Source organism: Pseudorca crassidens, unplaced genomic scaffold, assembly GCF_039906515.1.
Source record: "Pseudorca crassidens isolate mPseCra1 unplaced genomic scaffold, mPseCra1.hap1 Scaffold_1068, whole genome shotgun sequence".
NCBI classification, from domain to species: domain Eukaryota; kingdom Metazoa; phylum Chordata; class Mammalia; order Artiodactyla; family Delphinidae; genus Pseudorca; species Pseudorca crassidens.
Window position 1 is genome coordinate 1 of NW_027135972.1, and position 13,351 is coordinate 13,351.

The 13,351-nt window shown below is 61.5% G+C and overlaps 8 non-coding genes across 8 annotated transcripts; 5 read left to right on the top strand and 3 right to left on the bottom strand.

Annotated features, from left to right (window-relative positions):
- Positions 1-872: 872 nt before the first annotated feature.
- Positions 873-944, top strand: TRNAG-UCC (transfer RNA glycine (anticodon UCC)). Its single transcript has one exon. It is a non-coding gene; the product is annotated as a tRNA-Gly (tRNA).
- Positions 945-1,232: 288 nt separating this feature from the next.
- TRNAE-CUC (transfer RNA glutamic acid (anticodon CUC)) lies at positions 1,233-1,304 on the top strand. The gene has a single exon. It is a non-coding gene; the product is annotated as a tRNA-Glu (tRNA).
- A 4,039-nt stretch (positions 1,305-5,343) lies between these two features.
- TRNAG-GCC (transfer RNA glycine (anticodon GCC)) lies at positions 5,344-5,414 on the bottom strand. Its single transcript has one exon. It is a non-coding gene; the product is annotated as a tRNA-Gly (tRNA).
- A 1,138-nt stretch (positions 5,415-6,552) lies between these two features.
- On the bottom strand, positions 6,553-6,635 carry TRNAL-CAG (transfer RNA leucine (anticodon CAG)). Its single transcript has one exon. It is a non-coding gene; the product is annotated as a tRNA-Leu (tRNA).
- A 572-nt stretch (positions 6,636-7,207) lies between these two features.
- Positions 7,208-7,279, top strand: TRNAD-GUC (transfer RNA aspartic acid (anticodon GUC)). Its single transcript has one exon. It is a non-coding gene; the product is annotated as a tRNA-Asp (tRNA).
- Positions 7,280-8,112: 833 nt separating this feature from the next.
- TRNAG-UCC (transfer RNA glycine (anticodon UCC)) lies at positions 8,113-8,184 on the top strand. The gene has a single exon. It is a non-coding gene; the product is annotated as a tRNA-Gly (tRNA).
- Positions 8,185-8,470: 286 nt separating this feature from the next.
- On the top strand, positions 8,471-8,542 carry TRNAE-CUC (transfer RNA glutamic acid (anticodon CUC)). The gene has a single exon. It is a non-coding gene; the product is annotated as a tRNA-Glu (tRNA).
- A 4,050-nt stretch (positions 8,543-12,592) lies between these two features.
- TRNAG-GCC (transfer RNA glycine (anticodon GCC)) lies at positions 12,593-12,662 on the bottom strand. Its single transcript has one exon. It is a non-coding gene; the product is annotated as a tRNA-Gly (tRNA).
- Positions 12,663-13,351: the final 689 nt, after the last annotated feature.

Consider the following 13,351-nt stretch of genomic DNA (forward strand, 5'->3'; position numbering starts at 1 on the left):
TGTCACGCGGGGAGACCGGGGTTCGATTCCCCGACGGGGAGGCAACACGCCCCCTTTTGGTGGCTGGCGCCGCTCTCTGTCCCGCCGCCTATCTCCCAAGGACCCTGCTTGTCCGCCCTGTGCCCTCCGTCCTCCAGCGAGGCGCAGGGCCCCAGCGCGTGCCCAGCCTGCCCACCCTCGACCCCCTCCAGCCCTTCCTCGTCGCCGGGCACTCAGTCGCCACGGCCGAGCGACGGCCTCCTCTGGACACCACAAGCTCTCGATGACGTTGCGGCCCGCCCAAAGTGGCTGTCTCCGTGGGCTCCTTGCGTCGCGACGCAAGGCTGCGCAGCTATGCACAGCTGCATAGGTGCCCAGCTGCCGGGACGGGTGGGAGGCGATGAGTGCCGTCCCCTGTCGGTGCGGGAAGTGGCCTGGCCAGGCGCCGGGTGGAGAAGGGCTTTGGCGAGCCGGGGTGCTGGAAGATGCGTGCGCCGGGGGCGGGGGCGGGCCGCGGCGTGGAGCCGAGGGACCTGGAGCAGCAAGGCAGCGAGAGCGCCACCCTGAGGCGATCGGGCGGGTGGTCTAGGGCAGCTTCGTGGGGCTGGCGCGGGTGGGGCGCCGGGGGGCCTTGGTGGCGTCTGTGACGTCACAGAGCTGCCGGCCGGCGTGGCGTCGGGGCAGGGCTGCTCCAGGCGGCGGCGGCGCGGCGGCTAAGGAGGAGGAGGACGACGAGGAAGAGAAAGGGGAGCAGGAGGAGGAAGAGAAGGAGGAGGAGTCGGAAGAGAAGGAGTCGGAGGAGGAGGAGGAGGAGGAGGGGGAGGAGGAAGCGGCGGCGAGAGTGCGCTCGGGCGAGCCCGGTGCCGGCGTCTCGGGGCGGCCCGGGCTGTGCAGCGTTGGTGGTATAGTGGTGAGCATAGCTGCCTTCCAAGCAGTTGACCCGGGTTCGATTCCCGGCCAACGCAGCGGGCTGACCTTTTGCCGCGCTCCGCGGGCGGCCGGCCGGCCGGCCGGCCGGGGGCCTGTGAGGGAGAGCTGGGAGCAGGGAGCTCGGCGGCCCTAGCGGCTCTTCTTGTGTGTGCGAGAAGCAGGCGCGCAGTGTTCTGAGGGTGCTGCAAGCAGGAAGGACGGGGAGGACACGTGGATTGCCAGGGGCGGCGCGTGGCTGGGACTTGGAAAGGCCGGGTCTTGGCGCCAAGGTGGCGCCGAGCGGCTGCTATGGGTCGAGCAGGAGGCGTGTTAGAGCCCGACGCTCCCTGGTGGTCTAGTGGTTAGGATTCGGCGCTCTCACCGCCGCGGCCCGGGTTCGATTCCCGGTCAGGGAAGCCTTTCTTCTTCCTCTCTACCTCACACCGTCCACATCCGCTTTTAGGCCACGCTTGCTCCGCGGCCTCGGCGTCGCGCCCTGCCCGACAACAGCCGCCCGGTGCCCTGCACCTGCAGCCCAAGCCCTGCCAGGCAACGTCCACCCTCCCTGCCCGGCCACACCTTTTGGCCGCACTGGCGCGCGCCCACTCGAGGCCTTCGACGTCCCGTGTCTTCGTTTTCACACGCTTGCCTCAGCCCCAAACACGAATGGCCGGGGCGGCGCCTCTCCGCCGAGGCTGTGTCCACGAGCAAACGCCCCCGCCTGTGTTTGGACTCTCCAGCAGCACTGCTTCTCCCCCACGGCGACAGCGGCGGCGGCACCGACGGCGCTGTCACACGCGGTGCCTTCTGACAGCGCCGGATCCCCTGTGAAAGGAGCACCGGTGCGCAGACGGGTGCTTCGCAACACCGCAGCAGGTTTCCTGAACGCCCTTGCCGGTGCCTTGGGGGTGGCTGACAGTGTGGGATGAAGGTGTTTGTGGCCGTGGTCGGTGGCCACCCCACGCGGGCTAGGGAACGGAGCAGAACGAGCCCATGGAGAGAGGGCGGCGGTGGGCCGCGTGCTGGGAGGTGCGAGGAAGGACCTGGGGTGTCTGCTGGAGCGCGGGCAGGAGCGGGAGGTGTTGGGCTGGCGGGGACCTGGCCCGGGAGAGCGGCTGGCCGCTCAGGCAGGGGCTCAGCAGAAGCTTGGTGTGGTGGTGGTACCCGGCCGGCACGTGTTTGCGGGTGGGTCAGATCAGGGGGCGGAGTGGGCCTGGAGTAGGGTGAGTCTGAGGAGCGCTGGCAGAAGTGAGACTTCCGGGCAGGACATGTGACAGGCGGGCCTGGGATACAAGGGGCAGGTGGCGGGGAGAGGGGTCAGGGCCTGCAGGCTGGGGGGAAGGGCGGGGTGTGTGAACGGGCTGTGGGGCGTGGAAGATGGTGGGAGAGGACCCCTTCGCGGTGGGGTGGCGGGTGAGCGCCCCAGACTGGTGTGCTGTGCGGCAAGGTGGTCAGGCCAAGCAATGGGTTGTTACTGGGGGCGGTGGGTAGGAGGCGGGCAAGAGAACAACAGAAACGGAGTGCACCACAGGGCTAGGTGGGGGTCCGAATCGGGTGGGGGCATTCTACTGCCCCAGAGACACACATCACCTCTCATCGGGAGAAACCATCCAGCCTCAGGTGTGTGTGGCGGCGGGGGTGGGGGAGGAGGGGGTTGAGGTTGAAAGAGGCCAAGGGAGAAGTCCCGTCTGATCCAGCAATCCCACTCCTGGGTACGTACCCGGAAATGGCGAAACAAGAGTTCAGAAAGGCCAGGCACCTCCATGTTCACAGCGGCACTATTTGCACTAGCCAAGACACGGAAAAAAACCCAAGTGCCCGTCAACGGGTGGCCAGTACAAGAAGAGGTCGTATCTATGTAGTACGAGCTATCACTCAGCCATCAATAAAAAAGAATGAACTATTGCCATTTGCTGCCACAAGACTGCTCCCCGAGAATATTACGCTTCGTGAAGTATGTCCGACAGAGAAACACAAAGATACGTGGAATCTCAAAAGTACTACCACTGAATCTATGTGCGAAACAGAAACAGGCTCACAGACCTGGAAAACACAGTGATGGTTACCCGAGGGAAAAAGGAGGGGTGGAGGGATAAATTAGGAGCTCGATGAACCGATACACAGTACTTCATATAAAGGAGATAAGCAACAAGGATTTACAGAATAACACAGGGAATGATATTCAATATCCTGCAATAACCTATACTGGAAATCAATCTGAAACAATATTAGACATGGAAAACAGTATCCCCTTTGCTGTACACCTGAAACTAACTCCATGTGGTTACTCAACTCTTCTTCCTAAACCACAAGTACTAGTCCTTAAAAGTAAGTAAGTAAATAAATAAATATATAAATAAATAAATAGGAGAAACTGAGCCATCAGATGATCCAGCAATCGCCGTCGTGGGTACACAGCCGCCAAAGAGAAAAACTGTTGTTTGGAGAGATCCACGCACCCCCGTGTTTGTAGCTGCGCTACGTGCCACAGCCAAGACACAGAAAAAGCCCATGTGCCCATCAGCAGTCGGCTGACAGAAAAGGATGTGGTATATATGTACTGGGGAGTATTACTCAGCCATTTCAGAAAATGAAATATTGCCATTTGCCACACTAAGGATGGTCCTAGAGATTATTACACTTGGTGAAGTAAGTCTGACAGAGAAGCACAAAGATACGTGGAATCTAAAACGTAATAGAAAAGAATGTATGTGCAAAAGAGAAACAGACTCCCAGACAGAGAAAACACACTGATGGTTACCCGAGGAGAAAGGCAGGGGTGGAGACATAAATTAGGAGCTGCGATGAACAGATACACCGTACTTCATATAAAAGACATAAGCAGGGGGCTTCCCTGGTGGCGCAGTGGTTGAGAGTCTGCCTGCCGATGCAGGGGACACGGGTTCGTGCCCCGGTCCGGGAAGATCCCACATGCCGCGGAGCGGCTGGCCCGTGAGCCATGGCCGCTGAGCCTGCGCGTCCGGAGCCTGTGCTCCGCAACGGGAGAGGCCACAGCAGTGAGAGGCCCGCGTACTGCAAAAAAAAAAAAAAAAAAAAAGACATAAGCAACAAGGATTTCCAGTATAACACAGGGAATGATATTCAATATCGTGTAGTAAGCTATCATGGAAAGCAATCTGAAACGTTATTAGACATGGGAAACAGTATCTGCTTTGCTGTGCAATATTACTTTGCTGTGGAATATTACTCAGCCATACAAAAGAGTGAGATACTGCCATTTGCACCAAGAAGGAGGGACCTAGAGTATATTACACTCAGCGACGTAAGTCAGGCAGGAGAAGCACAAAGATACGGGGACTCTAAAGCGTACTACAAACGAACGTATGTGCCAAAGAGAGACAGACACACAGACATAGAAAACACACTGTTCGTTACCCAAGGGGAAAGTGTAGGGCAGGGGAAATTCCGGAGCTGTGATTAACAGAGAGGAAGTACTATACATAAAGCACACAAGCAACAAGGATTTACCGTACAGCACAGGGAACTGTATTCATGTGTCGTGATAACGTATAACGGAAAATAACCTGGAAAAGGACATATAACTGAATCACTTTGCTGTACACCAGAAAGTAACACAATGTTTAAACCAACCATACTGCTACGAAAAGGAGAAGACGACGAAGGGGGAAACAAGAGGGCAACGGGACAGAGGCAAGGGCAGGATCCTTGACAACGTAGGATTTGGAAAGGATCGGGGGGGAAAAGTGGCGAGATAGGAGGGGGAGGGGGGTGTTTGTGGGAATAGGCAGGAGGCTGAGGTGGTGGTGCTGGGGGGGTGCTGTCCCGAGGGCTGATGCTGTTGGTGGGAGCAGAGGTTCAGGGGAGGGGGTGGTGTTTGTCGTGCTGATGGCGCTGGTGGCAGTAGCGGTGGAGGAGCGGGCCGGTGTTGGAAACGTGTTTCTGTTGAGGTCAAAACGTGAATCTAGAGTGTAGTCTGCGATGATAGTGTGGACTTCTTTGGAACTCCTCGTGCAAGTGAGCGCTTTTGGGACTCTCTAGGAAACTGGGATGTATCGCTCCCAGAGGTGGCGACTTGCTTGCTGCTGGTTGTGCAAAGATAGTATAATTTTCGGAGTGGGGGCAGAGTGAGGCAGAGAGCTGGACACGTGGCGAAAGGTGAAGAGGTTGGGCTGTGCGGGTGCCAGCGTGGGGTGTTCCTTACGGTGACAAGCGGGACACAAGCGGGGTCGGGGTCAGGAAGAGAACAAGGACAAGGAAGGGGTCTGGGCGAAAGAGTGGCTGAGCCCGCGAGGTGTCAGGTCCTGGAGGCCTGGCTCCCGGGTGTGTGTGGGGTGGGGGCGTCTGCGTGGAAGGACAGGGGCCGGGAAGGTACGGTGGTGAGCGAGCTGTTGCAGGACCGGTGCCTTGAGTGTGGCAGCTGGGGAAACCCAGCTCCGCTTTGGGGCTGCGGGCACCAAAAGGGGACGCTGCGTCTGCATGGGCCGGGAATCGAACCCGGGCCTCCCGCGTGGCAGGCGAGAATTCTACCACTGAACCACCCATGCACCGATGGCCGCCGGCGCCCGCCGCTGCCCCAGCGGCGCCCAACGCTGCCCCAGCGGCGCTCGCCGCCAACCGCCGGACCCTGGTCACTGCTCGCCGCGTGGGCATGGGCTCCATTTGAGCAGGAGGCCGACGGGCCACCTGAATGAGAGGCTCCGGGCACTCTGGCGACCCCAGGGCGCGAGGCGGTCGGAAGCACCGAAGGATGGAGGGACGCAGGCGGGCTCGGCCCGTCCTGCGCTTTCTCTGCCGTCCACGGGCTCGGCCCGTCCTGCGCTTTCTCTGCCGTCCACGGAGCCGATTGACTGTCGGTGTCGCCAGGCGAAGCCAGGAGGCGAACCGGCCTGGCCCGCGCCCGAATCCCGGTCAGGGCAGGCGAGGCGTGGCCGGTGCGGCTGAGCACCGACGTTCCTCTCAGCCGCCGCCCGGCTCCGACGCAGGCAGGCAGGCAGGCAGGTGTGGTCCGGCCAGGGTCCCAAGGCGAAAAAGCACCGAGGGCACGCACCACAAGGCAGTCAGGACGCTGTCGGCGGCCACCTCGCTGTGGCTGTGGAGGGAATGGAATGGGCAGGCAGGCCGTTGGGTCTGGCGGGAAGGACAGGATGTTGGAAAGAGGGAGAGCTGCTGCTGGCGGAAGTGGAAGAAAGGCTGTGAGAACGAGTCCGCTGTTCACCAGGCAGAAGTCGGAGGGCGGGCGAGGCGTGGAGGGCTTTCCACACGCGGCCGTTCTGCGTGTGGCGGTGGGGGCGGGGTGGGGCGGGGGGAGAGGCCGTGGGTGGGAGGGGCGAAGGCAGGCAGGCAGGCAGGCAGGCAGGAAGACCAGCAGCAGCAGCCGCCAGCAGGTGAGGAAAGATGTGCTGCGAAGGACTGAAGGGCTTCCTGGTGTGGGTGCAGGTAGGAGGGGGCGTAGGAGCTGGCGGGGAGGGCGTTTTTCCGGAAAGCCCGTGGCCGGAGGGTTCGTAGCGGGCCGTTTCTGCCAGGCCCGCGGCCGTGGCTGAGAAGGTCCCGCGTCTGAGAGGCGTGGATGTCCGGGCCGCAGTTTGGAGAGGCGGCAAGAGTGCAAGGCGCGAACGGACTGGAAGGCAGTAAAGCGCTGCCATAGGGCCGGGTGCGTTTGTCGGGCGGGCCAAAAGGCTGGCTTGTCAGGAGTGGGATTCGAACCCACGCCTCCAGGGGAGACTGCGACCTGAACGCAGCGCCTTAGACCGCTCGGCCATCCTGACGGCGGGCCTGGGCGTGCGCGTGGCCGCTCGGCTGGCTGGGACCCGACGCGACGCGCAGCCCGGTGCCCTTGGCGGGACGCGGTGCTCCGCGCCAGGCGCGCGGCCGTGTGGGGGAGCGACGGAGCGGGCGCGCGGCGGCCGACGGGGAGCAAGGCCAGACGACGCGCCTGGCTCCGCCGCGGTGGCGTCCTCGCCCAGCCCTGGCCCCGGACGGAGCCGGGCCGCGTCTTGCCAGCCCCTGCCACCGGCCCCCACCCGCGCCTCCCCTCGCCGGCCATGGCCAGGCGCGCGCCCACCCCCTCCTCGCAGCCTTGCTTTCGGTCTCGGGCCCCCTCCTCCCGGCGCGATCCCCTCGTCGGAGGCAATAGGCAGCGCGCACTCGGAGCTTTCAGCGCCACTCGGGTCCGGGTCCCTGTCGGGTCGGGGGCTGCTGCTTTGGAGGACGCGGTTGGTGTGGCGTTGGGTCGGCTCGGGCACGTGCCGGGCGCCCGTGGTGGGCAGGGGGCCGGAGGGCAGGGGGAGGCGTCGGCAGTCAGCCCGAGAGCGTCCGGGCGCGGGGGCGGTGGCCGCCGTCCTCGTTAGTATAGTGGTGAGTATCCCCGCCTGTCACGCGGGAGACCGGGGTTCGATTCCCCGACGGGGAGGCAACACGCCCCCTTTTGGTGGCTGGCGCCGCTCTCTGTCCCGCCGCCTATCTCCCAAGGACCCTGCTTGTCCGCCCTGTGCCCTCCGTCCTCCAGCGAGGCGCAGGGCCCCAGCGCGTGCCCAGCCTGCCCACCCTCGACCCCCTCCAGCCCTTCCTCGTCGCCGGGCACTCAGTCGCCACGGCCGAGCGACGGCCTCCTCTGGACACCACAAGCTCTCGATGACGTTGCGGCCCGCCCAAAGTGGCTGTCTCCGTGGGCTCCTTGCGTCGCGACGCAAGGCTGCGCAGCTATGCACAGCTGCATAGGTGCCCAGCTGCCGGGACGGGTGGGAGGCGGATGAGTGCCGTCCCCTGTCGGTGCGGGAAGTGGCCTGGCCAGGCGCCGGGTGGAGAAGGGCTTTGGCGAGCCGGGGTGCTGGAAGATGCGTGCGCCGGGGGCGGGGGCGGGCCGCGGCGTGGAGCCGAGGGACCTGGAGCAGCAAGGCAGCGAGAGCGCCACCCTGAGGCGATCGGGCGGGTGGTCTAGGGCAGCTTCGTGGGGCTGGCGCGGGTGGGGCGCCGGGGGGCCTTGGTGGCGTCTGTGACGTCACAGAGCTGCCGGCCGGCGTGGCGTCGGGGCAGGGCTGCTCCAGGCGGCGGCGGCGGCGGCGGCTAAGGAGGAGGAGGACGACGAGGAAGAGAAAGGGGAGCAGGAGGAGGAAGAGAAGGAGGAGGAGTCGGAAGAGAAGGAGTCGGAGGAGGAGGAGGAGGAGGAGGGGGAGGAGGAAGCGGCGGCGAGAGTGCGCTCGGGCGAGCCCGGTGCCGGCGTCTCGGGGCGGCCCGGGCTGTGCAGCGTTGGTGGTATAGTGGTGAGCATAGCTGCCTTCCAAGCAGTTGACCCGGGTTCGATTCCCGGCCAACGCAGCGGGCTGACCTTTTGCCGCGCTCCGCGGGCGGCCGGCCGGCCGGCCGGCCGGGGGCCTGTGAGGGAGAGCTGGGAGCAGGGAGCTCGGCGGCCCTAGCGGCTCTTCTTGTGTGTGCGAGAAGCAGGCGCGCAGTGTTCTGAGGGTGCTGCAAGCAGGAAGGACGGGAGGACACGTGGATTGCCAGGGGCGGCGCGTGGCTGGACTTGGAAAGGCCGGGTCTTGGCGCCAAGGTGGCGCCGAGCGGCTGCTATGGGTCGAGCAGGAGGCGTGTTAGAGCCCGACGCTCCCTGGTGGTCTAGTGGTTAGGATTCGGCGCTCTCACCGCCGCGGCCCGGGTTCGATTCCCGGTCAGGGAAGCCTTTCTTCTTCCTCTCTACCTCACACCGTCCACATCCCGCTTTTAGGCCACGCTTGCTCCGCGGCCTCGGCGTCGCGCCCTGCCCGACAACAGCCGCCCGGTGCCCTGCACCTGCAGCCCAAGCCCTGCCAGGCAACGTCCACCCTCCCTGCCCGGCCACACCTTTTGGCCGCACTGGCGCGCGCCCACTCGAGGCCTTCGACGTCCCGTGTCTTCGTTTTCACACGCTTGCCTCAGCCCCAAACACGAATGGCCGGGGCGGCGCCTCTCCCCGCCGAGGCTGTGTCCACGAGCAAACGCCCCCGCCTGTGTTTGGACTCTCCAGCAGCACTGCTTCTCCCCCACGGCGACAGCGGCGGCGGCACCGACGGCGCTGTCACACGCGGTGCCTTCTGACAGCGCCGGATCCCCTGTGGAAAGGAGCACCGGTGCGCAGACGGGTGCTTCGCAACACCGCAGCAGGTTTCCTGAACGCCCTTGCCGGTGCCTTGGGGGTGGCTGACAGTGTGGGATGAAGGTGTTTGTGGCCGTGGTCGGTGGCCACCCCACGCGGGCTAGGGAACGGAGCAGAACGAGCCCATGGAGAGAGGGCGGCGGTGGGCCGCGTGCTGGGAGGTGCGAGGAAGGACCTGGGGTGTCTGGCTGGAGCGCGGGCAGGAGCGGGAGGTGTTGGGCTGGCGGGGACCTGGCCCGGGAGAGCGGCTGGCCGCTCAGGCAGGGGCTCAGCAGAAGCTTGGTGTGGTGGTGGTACCCGGCCGGGCACGTGTTTGCGGGTGGGTCAGATCAGGGGGCGGAGTGGGCCTGGAGTAGGGTGAGTCTGAGGAGCGCTGGCAGAAGTGAGACTTCCGGGCAGGACATGTGACAGGCGGGCCTGGGATACAAGGGGCAGGTGGCGGGGAGAGGGGTCAGGGCCTGCAGGCTGGGGGGAAGGGCGGGGTGTGTGAACGGGCTGTGGGGCGTGGAAGATGGTGGGAGAGGACCCCTTCGCGGTGGGGTGGCGGGTGAGCGCCCCAGACTGGTGTGCTGTGCGGCAAGGTGGTCAGGCCAAGCAATGGGTTGTTACTGGGGGCGGTGGGTAGGAGGCGGGCAAGAGAACAACAGAAACGGAGTGCACCACAGGGGCTAGGTGGGGGTCCGAATCGGGTGGGGGCATTCTACTGCCCCAGAGACACACATCACCTCTCATCGGGAGAAACCATCCAGCCTCAGGTGTGTGTGGCGGCGGGGGTGGGGGGAGGAGGGGTTGAGGTTGAAAGAGGCCAAGGGAGAAGTCCCGTCTGATCCAGCAATCCCACTCCTGGGTACGTACCCGGAAATGGCGAAACAAGAGTTCAGAAAGGCCCAGGCACCTCCACGTTCACAGCGGCACTATTTGCACTAGCCAAGACACGGAAAAAAACCCAAGTGCCCGTCAACGGGTGGCCAGTACAAGAAGAGGTCGTATCTATGTAGTACGAGCTATCACTCAGCCATCAATAAAAAAGAATGAACTATTGCCATTTGCTGCCACAAGACTGCTCCCCGAGAATATTACGCTTCGTGAAGTATGTCCGACAGAGAAACACAAAGATACGTGGAATCTCAAAAGTACTACCACTGAATCTATGTGCGAAACAGAAACAGGCTCACAGACCTGGAAAACACAGTGATGGTTACCCGAGGGAAAAAGGAGGGGTGGAGGGATAAATTAGGAGCTCGATGAACCGATACACAGTACTTCATATAAAGGAGATAAGCAACAAGGATTTACAGAATAACACAGGGAATGATATTCAATATCCTGCAATAACCTATACTGGAAATCAATCTGAAACAATATTAGACATGGAAAACAGTATCCCCTTTGCTGTACACCTGAAACTAACTCCATGTGGTTACTCAACTCTTCTTCCTAAACCACAAGTACTAGTCCTTAAAAGTAAGTAAGTAAATAAATAAATATATAAATAAATAAATAGGAGAAACTGAGCCATCAGATGATCCAGCAATCGCCGTCGTGGGTACACAGCCGCCAAAGAGAAAAACTGTTGTTTGGAGAGATCCACGCACCCCCGTGTTTGTAGCTGCGCTACGTGCCACAGCCAAGACACAGAAAAAGCCCATGTGCCCATCAGCAGTCGGCTGACAGAAAAGGATGTGGTATATATGTACTGGGGAGTATTACTCAGCCATTTCAGAAAATGAAATATTGCCATTTGCCACACTAAGGATGGTCCTAGAGATTATTACACTTGGTGAAGTAAGTCTGACAGAGAAGCACAAAGATACGTGGAATCTAAAACGTAATAGAAAAGAATGTATGTGCAAAAGAGAAACAGACTCCCAGACAGAGAAAACACACTGATGGTTACCCGAGGAGAAAGGCAGGGGTGGAGACATAAATTAGGAGCTGCGATGAACAGATACACCGTACTTCATATAAAAGACATAAGCAGGGGGCTTCCCTGGTGGCGCAGTGGTTGAGAGTCTGCCTGCCGATGCAGGGGACACGGGTTCGTGCCCCGGTCCGGGAAGATCCCACATGCCGCGGAGCGGCTGGGCCCGTGAGCCATGGCCGCTGAGCCTGCGCGTCCGGAGCCTGTGCTCCGCAACGGGAGAGGCCACAGCAGTGAGAGGCCCGCGTACTGCAAAAAAAAAAAAAAAAAAAAGACATAAGCAACAAGGATTTCCAGTATAACACAGGGAATGATATTCAATATCGTGTAGTAAGCTATCATGGAAAGCAATCTGAAACGTTATTAGACATGGGAAACAGTATCTGCTTTGCTGTGCAATATTACTTTGCTGTGGAATATTACTCAGCCATACAAAAGAGTGAGATACTGCCATTTGCACCAAGAAGGAGGGACCTAGAGTATATTACACTCAGCGACGTAAGTCAGGCAGAGAAGCACAAAGATACGGGGACTCTAAAGCGTACTACAAACGAACGTATGTGCCAAAGAGAGACAGACACACAGACATAGAAAACACACTGTTCGTTACCCAAGGGGAAAGTGTAGGGCAGGGGAAATTCCGGAGCTGTGATTAACAGAGAGGAAGTACTATACATAAAGCACACAAGCAACAAGGATTGATTTACCGTACAGCACAGGGAACTGTATTCATGTGTCGTGATAACGTATAACGGAAAATAACCTGGAAAAGGACATATAACTGAATCACTTTGCTGTACACCAGAAAGTAACACAATGTTTAAACCAACCATACTGCTACGAAAAGGAGAAGACGACGAAGGGGGAAACAAGAGGGCAACGGGACAGAGGCAAGGGCAGGATCCTTGACAACGTAGGATTTGGAAAGGATCGGGGGGAAAAGTGGCGAGATAGGAGGGGGGAGGGGGGTGTTTGTGGGAATAGGCAGGAGGCTGAGGTGGTGGTGCTGGGGGTGCTGTCCCGAGGGCTGATGCTGTTGGTGGGAGCAGAGGTTCAGGGGAGGGGGTGGTGTTTGTCGTGCTGATGGCGCTGGTGGCAGTAGCGGTGGAGGAGCGGGCCGGTGTTGGAAACGTGTTTCTGTTGAGGGTCAAAACGTGAATCTAGAGTGTAGTCTGCGATGATAGTGTGGACTTCTTTGGAACTCCTCGTGCAAGTGAGCGCTTTTGGGACTCTCTAGGAAACTGGGATGTATCGCTCCCAGAGGTGGCGACTTGCTTGCTGCTGGTTGTGCAAAGATAGTATAATTTTCGGAGTGGGGGCAGAGTGAGGCAGAGAGCTTGGACACGTGGCGAAAGGTGAAGAGGTTGGGCTGTGCGGGTGCCAGCGTGGGGTGTTCCTTACGGTGACAAGCGGGACACAAGCGGGGTCGGGGTCAGGAAGAGAACAAGGACAAGGAAGGGGTCTGGGCGAAAGAGTGGCTGAGCCCGCGAGGTGTCAGGTCCTGGAGGCCTGGCTCCCGGGTGTGTGTGGGGTGGGGGCGTCTGCGTGGGAAGGACAGGGGCCGGGAAGGTACGGTGGTGAGCGAGCTGTTGCAGGACCGGTGCCTTGAGTGTGGCAGCTGGGAAACCCAGCTCCGCTTTGGGGCTGCGGGCACCAAAAGGGGACGCTGCGTCTGCATGGGCCGGGAATCGAACCCGGGCCTCCGCGTGGCAGGCGAGAATTCTACCACTGAACCACCCATGCACCGATGGCCGCCGGCGCCCGCCGCTGCCCCAGCGGCGCCCAACGCTGCCCCAGCGGCGCTCGCCGCCAACCGCCGGACCCTGGTCACTGCTCGCCGCGTGGGCATGGGCTCCATTTGAGCAGGAGGCCGACGGCCACCTGAATGAGAGGCTCCGGGCACTCTGGCGACCCCAGGGCGCGAGGCGGTCGGAAGCACCGAAGGATGGAGGGACGCAGGCGGGCTCGGCCCGTCCTGCGCTTTCTCTGCCGTCCACGGGCTCGGCCCGTCCTGCGCTTTCTCTGCCGTCCACGGAGCCGATTGACTGTCGGTGTCGCCAGGCGAAGCCAGGAGGCGAACCGGCCTGGCCCGCGCCCGAATCCCGGTCAGGGCAGGCGAGGCGTGGCCGGTGCGGCTGAGCACCGACGTTCCTCTCAGCCGCCGCCCGGCTCCGACGCAGGCAGGCAGGCAGGCAGGTGTGGTCCGGCCAGGGTCCCAAGGCGAAAAAGCACCGAGGGCACGCACCACAAGGCAGTCAGGACGCTGTCGGCGGCCACCTCGCTGTGGCTGTGGAGGGAATGGAATGGGCAGGCAGGCCGTTGGGTCTGGCGGGAAGGACAGGATGTTGGAAAGAGGGAGAGCTGCTGCTGGCGGAAGTGGAAGAAAGGCTGTGAGAACGAGTCCGCTGTTCACCAGGCAGAAGTCGGAGGGC